Genomic DNA, 11,725 nt, shown 5'->3' on the forward strand with positions numbered 1-11,725 from the left:
GCATGTTTTATCCCCTATTAGACTCCTTGAGTGCAGGGTTTGTTTTTTTATCTTTCTTTGAATCCCAGAGGAGATCAGAGTGCTCAAAAGCTTGTCAGCATTTAAGAAATGTTGCTGATTGACTCGGGGCAAGTAATACCATACCTGAATTCATAGAATTATTGGGATTTCTTTTACCATTGAGTTCAGATCTGTCTTTCTCTAGCTTTCATTCATTTATACAGGTCTTGACCCCTGGAAATTTACTGAGTCCCAGAACCAATTTTCTCAAAGACAGCCCCTTCATAAGGTGAGAGGCAAATTCTAAAATCCTTCCTGTCTATTCCAGGGTCATCATCTCATTTTTTTCCAACCATTTCTCATAAGACATGATTTAGAGTTTTACTTTTCTTTACCTAAATGTCCTCCAACTTAGCAATGTCTTTCCTAAATTAGGGGGCTTAGAACAGAACCAATTATTACAGGTCTTATGTGACCAAAGCAGTGTAGCACTATGCTATGTTCTTCATTATTTGAGCACTGTATTTCCATTAATGGGGTCCAGAACTCAATCCAGTCAGTTTAGCAAATGTGCTAGAGACAGAGGCCCTTGTTGGGAATATAATGATAAAAATCCAAATAGTCTCTTTTCAGAGTGGTTTCAATTCACTGGCAGAATAAACATCAAGGCTCTCCCTCCTCATTGCTGCCTTGTGGCATCCTGGGCTTCCTTCAAATACCAGCAGAATCCTACCTTTGTGAGGAAGCCTACTGGAATCCTCCTTTTTCCTGATGCATTCTGTCTCCAATAAGTAAATTATTCTCTATTAATCAATAATTGTTTCCAATTGAAATTTGACCCTACTCAGGGTTACCATCCCATTTTCTTTTTTATTTAATTAATTGATTTATTTTGAATTTTACAATTTTCCCCCAATCTCACTTCCCTTCTCCCGACTCCTCACAGAAGGCTGTGTGCTAGTCTTTACATTGTTTCCATGGTATACATTGATCTAAGTTGAATGTGATGAGAAAGAAATCATATGATAAGAACATTTTTGTATGAGTGATACTTTTGCCTTTTTTCATGAACTCTTTAGTGTATAGACCCAATTGTGGTATTGTTGGATCAAAGAATATGCACATTTTTATTGCCCTTTGGGCATAATTCCAAATTGTTCTCCAGAAAGCTTGGATGAGTTCACAGTTCCAGAACAATGCATTAGTGACCTAGATTTCCCACAACCCTTCCAACACTGATCATTGTCCTTTCTCTTCATGTTGGCCTGTCTGAGATGTGTGAAGTGGTACTCAGAGATGCTTTAATTTGTATTTCTCTAATAAGTAGTGATTTAGAACACTTATTCATATGACCATGGATTGCTTTGATTTCCTCAACAGTAAATTGCCTTTGCATATCCCCTGATCATTTGTCAATTGGGGAATGGCTTGTGGTTTTTAAAAATTTGACTCAGTTCTCTGTATATTTTAGAAATGAGTTTGTTGTCAGATATACTAGTTGTCAAACTTGTTTCCCAATTTCCTACATTTCTTTTGATCTTGGTTACAGTGGTTTTATCTGCGCAAATGCTTCTTAATTTAATGTAATCAAAATTATCTAGTTTATGTATAATGAAGTTCTCCATCTCTTCCTTGGTCATAAACTGCTTCCCTTTCCATAGATCTGACAGGTAAACTATTCCTTGGTCTCATAGTTTGCTTATAATATTATTTTTAATGTCTACATCCTGTATCCAGGATATCTTGGTATAGGGTGTGAGGTACTGGTCTAATCCAAATTTCTGCCATACTAACTTCTAATTTTCCCAGCAGTTTTTATTGAAGAGAGTTTTATCCCCAAAACTGGACTCTGTCTTTATCAAACAGCAAATTACTATAATCATTTCCTGCTATTACACTTAGGCTATTCCACTGATCCATTTCAAGGCCAATACCAGACAATTTTGATGACTGATGCTTTATAATTTAATTTTAGATATGGTAAGGCTTCTTTTGCATTTTTTCCATTAAATAACTGCAAATACTTGACTTTTTATTTCTCCATATGAATTTACTTGAAATTTTTTTCCAACTCATTAAAATAATGTTTTGGAATTTTGATGAATAGAACATTAAATAAGTAGTTTAACTTAGGGAGAGTTGTCATTTTTTATTATATTAGCTCACCCTATCCATGAGCAGTTAATATTTCCCCAGTTATTTAAATCTGATTTTATTTGTGTGAGAAGGGTTTTGTCATTGTTTTCAGAAAGTTTCTGAGTCTGCCATGGCAGGTAGAATCCCAGCTATTTTATATTGTCTGAAGTTTCTTTGAATGGGATTTCTTTTTCTAGCTCTTTGTGCTGTATCTTGCTAGTCAAATATAGAATACATAGTCGTTGCTAGATAGATAGATAGGTAGATAGATAGATAGATATAGGTATAGATTTCTATATAGATATATAGTCATATATACTCCTTCTTGTGGGGAACTCTTCTTATAAGGGATAACTCTCATAAAAACTCTATTTCCCTGGGATTTGGGAACTCAGTTGTGATCCTTTTGTTGTGTGTGAGAACTTCCAAATGGCCACCCTACAGTATGGCTAAGGTGGGATACCTCTCCCTAATTCAATCCACTCAAATGATCCAGGGCCTTCTGTTTTTGAAACATCCTTCAATGTAGATGATGAGAGTCCAGTCATGGAACAGAAAGGGAAATTCCTTGCTAAAACTAAGATAGGGACCATTGGAAATCCTTGACATCTGATTTTCCAGATTAAGGCTGCATGTTACTTAAAGCCAGATTTCCTTTGCTTCTCTATCACATACTCAAGGTTGGGAACTTACTTCTTTCTCTGCTTAGCAATGCACCTCAGCAAGCACTAATGATATTCAAGGAAGAGAGTGGATGATCATTTCTCTAGTCTTTTTTTTGTGCAGACACCTCAATCATGAGTTGAACTTGATGGTAACTGAAGTCTGTTTCATCTGTTATAAAGGTGGGATTACATGAGCAAAAGGGTCATAAATTTAGATCAACAAAGCATGAGAGTAATGATATTCTGTCACCTTCACTATGCAAATGGAGTAATTGTGGTCCTACAGTGTGAAAGGGTTAGGATTTGAAAACAGGTGCTCCCTTTCCAAATCTAGCATTCTTCCTTTTATACTACAGTCTCACTGTTGTACCCTTACGACAAGATGAGGAACTTAACAGTTTTGTTCCCCATTTCTTAATTCAGTAGCTGTGGGTTCTTTCTATCCAAATGGACTCCCTAAGATGGACATCCCTAAAAGAATGAAGATTCTCTTTTTCTTTTGTACTCTCTCCTCTCTATCTACCCCATCTGACATCTCAGTACTCTCATGATCTCAACGTCCAAGGATAAGGTATGGCATCCCTTGGGTCCACTTTGGAAATGACTCAATATGACCCTAGCCAAGAATGCCCTTGATTTTCTCTCAAAGTGTTGCTTGGAAAAGGGCTTTTTATCAATTGAGATGATGACAAGCAGATAATGATCAAATCCTAGAAGGGAACTTTAAAGCCAAGGATATTATGGAATCAAATTTCCATTTTTCACTTGTCCTCCTATTGGCAGGGCCTGACCCTAATTCACTCAAACTCAGCTTGACCCTGTGAAATAATTTTCTCGGATACCATAATATTGCTTGTTGGGAAATGTTGTGTATCAGAGTATTGTGAATTATCTTCACCTGGTTTCTGTGAACACCAGAGACTTATTTTACTAAGTACCACCTTGGGTTGGGAGAGGGAGTGGATTAGAGACTGGAAAGGTATTTAGATAATGTTGTTTTGGTTAATAAACAGAACACTTGGAGATCTTGATGGAGTACTTATATCCTTAGTTATCCTTGTTTCATGCCCCTCCATTGTTCGCCTGGGGAAGATTGAGGATGTCCAGAACTGGGACTCAATAATTGCCCACATCTACCAAGGTTCAGTGACATGTGGGTGGTATCCTTATTTCTCTATATACTCAGAAGAATCAGGCTTGTGGAGCACAAAGTGGAAAGACTTCTACCTTGGTCATCATTCACTTTTTAGGCATTCATTTCCTGAATATCCCCCAGTGATTTTGGATGGAAAAGAGGGATTCCTTTTTGATTGATGGGGTGGGGAGATAGAGTACACAGACCAGAGGCTTCTTATTGTTTCCTAGATACTCATAAAATATTTCTGTGGGCTTTTAATTATCTACAGGTATTATGTCACATTGCTACACTACCTGCATTTGCCACAATATTGAAGGTTATTGTGGTAATGTATGTATCAATTCCATCATCTCTGTGTACATCCCTGGAAAGCATGCTAATTCATATTTGACCAGAAGCTGATCAAAGTCTTCTTTAGTTCCAATACCTTTCCTGTGAAATACTTTCTAATATTCCTGATCATCAAATATCTGATTCAGTTCTCTAAGTAACCCTATTTTTGTGTTATCATATCATTTTGCATAAGTGCTCACTCAATAATTCCCAATTCCTGAGTCAACTTTTCTGCTGAATTTGTTCAGTGTTAAACATTAACTTCGTGTCTGGCACACAAAGTTTATTTACCATCATTTTGTGTTGTTTCATGTACTGGCAAAGCTCCCTCCAGACTAAGAGCCTTTGCATTGTATTAGGTGAAATTTTTTTTCTATTTCACCACTGCCAAATATTGATATACAATCCTATATACATTTATATTGTTATTATTCCTTTCCTAAAGAGAATCTCATTGTTAAATAGTTAAATCGAACTGAGGTCCTGTGGAACATTTACCTAAATCATTCAATTCAAGGTGTTTTCTTGAGTCTCCAAAGCACTAACTAAAGAATTTCTAATGGAATAACTCTTGCAAAAGCCCTTTTCCCCCAGGAGTTGGGGCCTCAGTTGCAGTCCATTTGCTGTACTTGAGGACTTTGCTTTAGCCATCCTGGTTGAGATGGGGTGTCCCTATCTGATTGAGACTCCTATGCTGGGCCAGGGTTATAAGACTTCCAATTCACATTCTGCCCTGTGCCAAGTCACCTTATAGCCAGTCTGCTGTCCAGTTGAGCTTAAATCAAGGGGCTTTGGAGGTCCATCAGTCCTGTATCCAAGAGGTTCCTGCATGTTTGTCCACTCTAAACTGTGCTGTACTGTATTCAGTCTATTCAAGTGAGATTTGACTTTCCAGAAATCTATTGATGTTACAGTCTGCTGGAAAATATCTTTGCTCTGATTTTTTGTGGGTTCTGTTCCTGCAGGATTCATTGAGAGGCTTGGTTCAGTCAACTTCCTGGCTTCTCTGCCATCTTGATCCTACCACGCTGTATGGTTCATCTCAACTCTGCACCAGGATAGGACCTTCTGGTTTTGAAACATCCTTCACTGCACATGTTGGGACAGAATGGGAAATTCTTTGCTAGAACTAAAGTAGGGGCCATGAACCCTTCTTGCCAATGTATTATTCCATTTTTCCTCTTTGTGACTTTGTTAGTCAGAATATTTTTTCTCCAAGTATCTTGCCTCAAACAGGTCATATTCAAGGATATGAAGGAAGCACCTTGTGAATAGGAATTTTTTTTATTTTTCTGTTTGTTTCACTGTGTGTCTGTGTGTTTGTGTGTGGGGGGGGTGCAGTCTGTGAGTCTGTGGGTCTGTGTGTGCATGTGATTCTTAAGAAACTGTTATCTAATAAGGACTGAATAGAACTCATTCATCTTTTTTTTCATTCAAGCATCAATATATAGCTCCTAAATCTTGGACTTGATCTTGATCTCTTCTTCTGTAATCCCTGTTCAGAGTTTTATATTATTTTTGTGGATTATAGCACTATTTTTCTATTGGTCATTCCAATTCTATTCTCTGTTCACACCTTTGTGATCTTGACTTCCAGAAAACCACTGAGTCATGAAATCATTCTCCTATATGGAATTCCCACATGCATTAGCTGTCCTTGTTATTTCCTTCTCTGACTTTTCATCTCATTTCGTCTACCATTCCTCACAGAACTTGATTTTGAGAGAAATTTTACTTTACACAACTGTCTTCAAACTTCACAATGGCTTTCCTAAGTTATGGTTCAGAGTCCTGGACAAAATAGGTCCTTGTCTTCACTGAATGAAGCAGTGTATGTCTATATTGCTTTCATTCTTATTATGAGCACTGTTTCTCTAACGGTGGGATGCAGACCACAATCTAGTCAATTCAGGAAATATTTTCTGAACATAATGTCTGTCCCATGTTCCAGTGTCTTTGCTCTTGCAGTGACTTCAAAGAGAAAAGTTTATGGGTCTCCTACAGGTTTTATTGCACTGGCATGATAAACACCAAAGTTCTCTTTCTTCTACCTGGCATCCTGGCTTCTCTGACTTCCTTCCAATGTCTGTGGAATTCGTACCTTTCACCAGAAGCTGATCAAAATCTTTTTTATTTCCAATACCTTACTTGGGAAATGCTTTCTGGTCTTCCCAATCATCAAATATCTGATTCAGTTCTCTAATTAGCCCTATCTTGTGTCATTTTTTCACAATTGCTCCCTCCAGAATTCCCTTTTTCTGAGTCAACTTTTCCTCTGAATTTGTTCAGTGTTAAACACTAACTTAGAGTCTGGCACGCAAAGTTTATTAGCCCTCACTTGTTGATGTGCTAAACCCTTGTAGGTTCCATTCCAATCTTTCCCAGGGTCATCATCCCATTTTTCCTACCATTCTTCATAGGACTTGATTTAGAGTTTTAGCTTTCCTTACATAAATGTCTTTCAACTTGGCAATGTCTTTCTGAAAATATGAGGAATAGAATAGGATGAACTATTACAGGTCTTATATGAGCAAAGCAGTGTAGCAGTGTAGCAGTATGTTATTTTCTTCCTTGTTTGAACACTGCATTTGCAATATTGGGGTCCAGCTAGCTTAGCAAATATTTTCCTGCTATTTAGTGTCATGTCAAGGTGCTTTTGCGACTTCTGAATATTTGATGATTTTCTGTCACTTTTCCAGTCTTCAGTGGAGTGAAATGGGCTGTGTGCTTGGGCCCAGCCTTCTTACCACGATTCTTGGCAATGTTATAGAATGTCTTCAAGATACTGTGTAAAGAGTATCAAGGCCAGTTATGACACTGATGGACTGGTATATGACTTTTTCTTCCCAGATGACTGTGCACTTGATGCAGCCTCTGAGCTTGAGGTACAAGAGTATATACATCAGGGCTCTGCTACTTGGGGTATTTTGGGCCTGGCAAAGAAACCAGAGCATCCCCACCAGCCTGCCCTGCACCATCCCAATGTGGAACCATCAGCAACAGTAAATGAAGAAATTTTGAATGTGAATAAGTTCACTTCCCTTGGCAGTATGCTTTCCAGCGTGTAGACATAGATGAGGATATTGACACATGAATGACCAGGGTAACTCAATGATTGAGAGACTCTGAAGTAAAGTGTAGGTGTTTAGGGAATATGGAGGCTACCTAACTGAATGAATGACTTCAGAAGTCTTGTGCTGACCTCATTGTTGTATGCCTGTGAAATCTAGATGGTATACCGTTGGCATAGTAGGAACTTCATTGCTACTATTTGAATTATCTTGAAAGATTCAGAAAACTCAGCGGGCAGGATAAAGTACTGGACACCGAGTTCCTCTGTTAAACTAAACCGCAAAGTATTTAAACTCTACCGAAGACAATGAAACTCTGAAGAGTTGGCCATGGTATTCAAAAGCTAAATGTATGTTTAAGCTAAATACTCTTTTGCAGAGAAATCACACGTGGCAAGGGATCATGAGAAGTTTAGAGGAAAAGCTAAGAGGATGCTCTAAGTTTTGTATGTGAATTAGCATGCCTTCCAGGGAGGTACACATAGATGTTAGCATTGACCCATGCAATACCAGAGTAATCGTTTTTATTGTGGGGAATGTCGGTATTGGAGTAATGTGACATAATACCTGGAGGAAATTAAAAGGTAGGAGGAAATATTTTATTATTTTCCAGGAAGCAAGTAGGTGCCTCTGGTCTGTGTACTTTACCTCCCTGACCCCCCAACAAATTAAAAAGGAACCCCTCTTTTCCATCCCAGTTCACTGGGGATAGGAGTACGTGAGCTCAAATCTGGCCTCAAACACTTAATAATTACCTAACTGTGTGGCCTTCGGCAAGTCACTTAACTACATTGCCTTGCCAAAAGAAAGCAAAAAAAAAAAAAAAAGAAAAGAAAAGAAAAGAAAGGATGAATAAGGTGCAAGTGTTCTGTCTTTCTGCTCCACAAATCTGATTCTTCTCAGTGTATGGAGAAATCATTATATCACCAAGATGTCACTGATCCTTGGTAGATGTGAGCAATATTATGGAATCTGAGAAAATTATTTCCCAGGGTTGAGGTATGCTTGAGTGAATTAGAGTCAGGCCCTGCCAGTAGGAGGACAAGACACAAATGGAAATACCTTTGACTTCATATCATGATTGGCTTTAAAGGTCCCTAATAGGATTTGATCCTTAGCTGACTGGTATCAGCCCAAATGACAAAGCCCCTTTACAAGCAACACTTCCAGAGAAAATCAAGGGCATTCTAGGCTATGGTCATATTAAGTCATTTCCAAAGAGGTACCCCAGGGATACCATACATCATCCTTGGACAATGAGAGAATTAGGGCACTGAGATGTCAGATAAGGTGGGTAGAGAGGAGGGACTAGAAAAGAAAACGAGAATCTTCATTCTCTTAGTGAGTCCCTTTGGATAGAAAGAACCCACAGCTGCTGAATTCAGAAATGGGGAACGAAATTGTTAAGTGCCTCATTTTGGCCAAGTGTACAACAGGGAGACCATAGTATAGAAGGAAGAATACTAGAAAGGGAGCACCTGTTTTCAAATCCTAACCCTATCACATTATAGGACCATGATTACTCCATTGGTATAGTGAAAGTGACAGAATATCATTACTCTAATGCTTTCTTGCTCTAAATTTATGATCCTTTTTCTCATGTAATCCCACCTCTTTAACAGGTGAAACAGACCTCTGTCAACATCAAGGTCAACTCATGATTGAGGAGTCTGTGCAAAAAAAAAAAAGACTAGAGAAATGGTCATCCACTCTCTTCCTTGAATATCAGTAGTGCTTGCTGAGGTGCAATGGTAAGCAAAGAAAAAAGCAAGTTCCCCACCTTGGAGTATGTGGTAGAGAAGCAAAGGAAATCTGGCTTCAGCTAACATGTAGCCTTAAACTTGGAAAATCATACTTCAAGGATTTCCATTGGTTTGGTGTGCCACAGTGGGAATTCCATTCAGGTCAGGTTGGCTGAGTTGATCTCTTAAGTCCCTTCCAAGTCTCCAAGGAATCTGGGATGCCTCCTCCACTCCCAAGCTCCCAAAAAGAATTCTTTCCATCCCAGGCTGCTTCTTTCCTTATCAATCTTAAATATCAATTATTTCTAGGAAAAAATTTCAGAAAACCATGTACTGCTTATTTCAAAACTTAGCCCATTGCCTCAACCTTGAAAAAAAATGCCTTAAAGTTCAAAGAAGTGTGATTTTAGTAAACAACAAGGATTATCATATGAATCACTCAAAGGCAGGAAGTGGCCCCAGTAAGGATTATTAAGAAGGGTGGTTCATCAGGACTCCCGAGAACTATAAAGGGACTCTTGTTTCTGTCATAGCCATCTACTGGCAACCTGGTTCCCACTCACTTCTGAAGCATCTGGTGAGTCTGAAGTTGTTCGGGGCTTACCTTAGGACTGGGATTTCTCTTGGAGGCTGAAGGGCAGAGGAGACTGTTTGGTGGCACTGAGAGAACTCTGGTCTGGGAATCAGAGACCTTGGGAACTGGATTCTAGTCTATGTTTTGCCTCTAAGGAGCTGTAGATGTCACCTCAACTCTTTTGACATCAACCTCCTGCTTTAGATAAGATCTTTCTTGGTCTAATCTCATGGGCAGTGATTCTTTTTCCTTTATTTCTGTCTCATGTGTTCAAACACCCAGACCATTGCTTCTTTCTGTATACCACCTGTCCAAGAACTTTATTTTATAGATTGAAAAACAGAAATAGGAGAATTTGATCAGGGGCCCCATAGCTTATTTGAAGTGGCTATTTCCATTCTGAATTGGGTTTTTCCATAGGTTTTAGAAAAAGAATTGAAGACAGAATTAACTGACGGGACCATTGAGTAAATGGATAGTAAATGTCTAAAGGCAGGGGAATGTAGTTGAATCAATCTGCACTAATAGAAATACTTCAAAGACTCACAATTTCACTGACAGGAGAATTCTATTCTGTCTTGCCTTAGGCAATGGTCTTTGTAAGTAGACATGTCCTTGACAATTGATCATCTGATGGTACAGTCCAGGTGACACACAACATATCTTTTGCTCGATCTATGTTAGAAACCCTTCCAGCTGTAAGTTTCTGGTTGTTGTTGTTGCATTCTTTAGACTTCAATTCTGTGGCCTAGGGAAATTGGTGAATTGGAATAGGAGAATGGGATTACAAAATGTGATCAGCTCACAGTAATCTAGCACTTTAAAGTTTATAAGGGGTTTTCCTCCTTGAACAGTGTCATGAGTTCAGTAGCTAAACAGGCTGATTATGTGAGGTCAGTTTTGGGGATGGGTAAAACCAAGACTTTGACTTTTTTAAAGAATTAGTCACAGAGCTAGTGCCTGTCAAAACTACTGTTTGAAGAGAGGTCTTCATTGTGCAATGCATAGTTGATTAATCTCAAGCTAACCTAAGAGCTTCTTCAGAATGCAAACTCTCTCAGTAAAAGAACTGGGACATTCTTAATTTTGTGAGTTTACCTGCCTGGAAATACTGTGACGTTTTTGTCTTTCAGCTTTTCACTGAACTCGAGGAAAAATGTCCTCCCAGCAAAATCAGCAGATCCAGCAGTCTTCCCAGCAGACGCTCAAGTGTCCATCCCAGGAGAAGGAGAATGAGCTGATCCAAGCATCTAACCAGCAACCTCAAAAGTGTCTCCCTTCGGGTTGTTTTGTCCCTTGCGTCCCTTCATGCCCACCACGCCATTGTCCAGATCCTTGCCACCCATACTATCCCCCTTGGCAGCCTTCGTGCCAACCCAGGTGGTGTTAATAATATCAATTGCTGCCCAATCCATGAAAGAGGCATCTGGGGAGGACTATAATCTTAGCTCCTCTCTCTGAAACTCCATGTATCTGTGCCCTTGAAAAACAAAAAAAGGCCTTTGTTCCTGGAACTACAATCATCTCAGAAACATGATTCTGTCTCCCTCCTGATTTCAACCTCCAGAAATGAGAAACAGCAGGAAAAAGGATGAACATCAACTAAAAAGTTGATCTTCTTGGGATCTTGGAAGAAAGGCAACTTTGAAAATAATCAAACAATAATCCTCGATGCACCATCAGTTCTCCTCTGTAGTGTGTGCTGTGATCTGGTTGTTGATTTCCACCTTTGGTGGTTTTCCCTTTGCTCCCATTGTCCCAAATAAAGCATCTGTTTCATAATGAGATTGGATTAGTTGTTTTTCTCCTCTCTTCCCAACCCTAACCACTCAATTATCAAATGGTGTCTGTTCTTTTCAAATCCATATTCCTTTTAACTCCATGTTTACTGATGAACTCTTGGCCCCTCTATCATTATAATATAATGATATAATATAATATAATATAATATAATATAATATAATATAATATAATATAATATAATATAATATAATATAATATAATATAATATAATATAATAACAGGAGTATTTTACTCTGCTCTTTGAATCTACATTTATTTATGTC

The 11,725-nt window shown here is 38.5% G+C and overlaps 1 long non-coding RNA gene across 1 annotated transcript in view; it reads left to right on the top strand.

Moving 5' to 3' along the window:
• LOC141511277 (uncharacterized) overlaps positions 1–11,438 on the top strand; it is a 28,460-nt gene extending 17,022 nt beyond the window's left edge. The window contains exons 2-3 of the long non-coding RNA XR_012475299.1: positions 8,966–9,094; positions 10,793–11,438. This is a non-coding gene — a long non-coding RNA (uncharacterized LOC141511277). The remainder of the gene's footprint in view (positions 1–8,965; positions 9,095–10,792) is intronic.
• Positions 11,439–11,725: the final 287 nt, after the last annotated feature.

The sequence above is a fragment of the Macrotis lagotis genome, chromosome 2 (assembly GCF_037893015.1).
Source record: "Macrotis lagotis isolate mMagLag1 chromosome 2, bilby.v1.9.chrom.fasta, whole genome shotgun sequence".
NCBI lineage: Eukaryota > Metazoa > Chordata > Mammalia > Peramelemorphia > Peramelidae > Macrotis > Macrotis lagotis.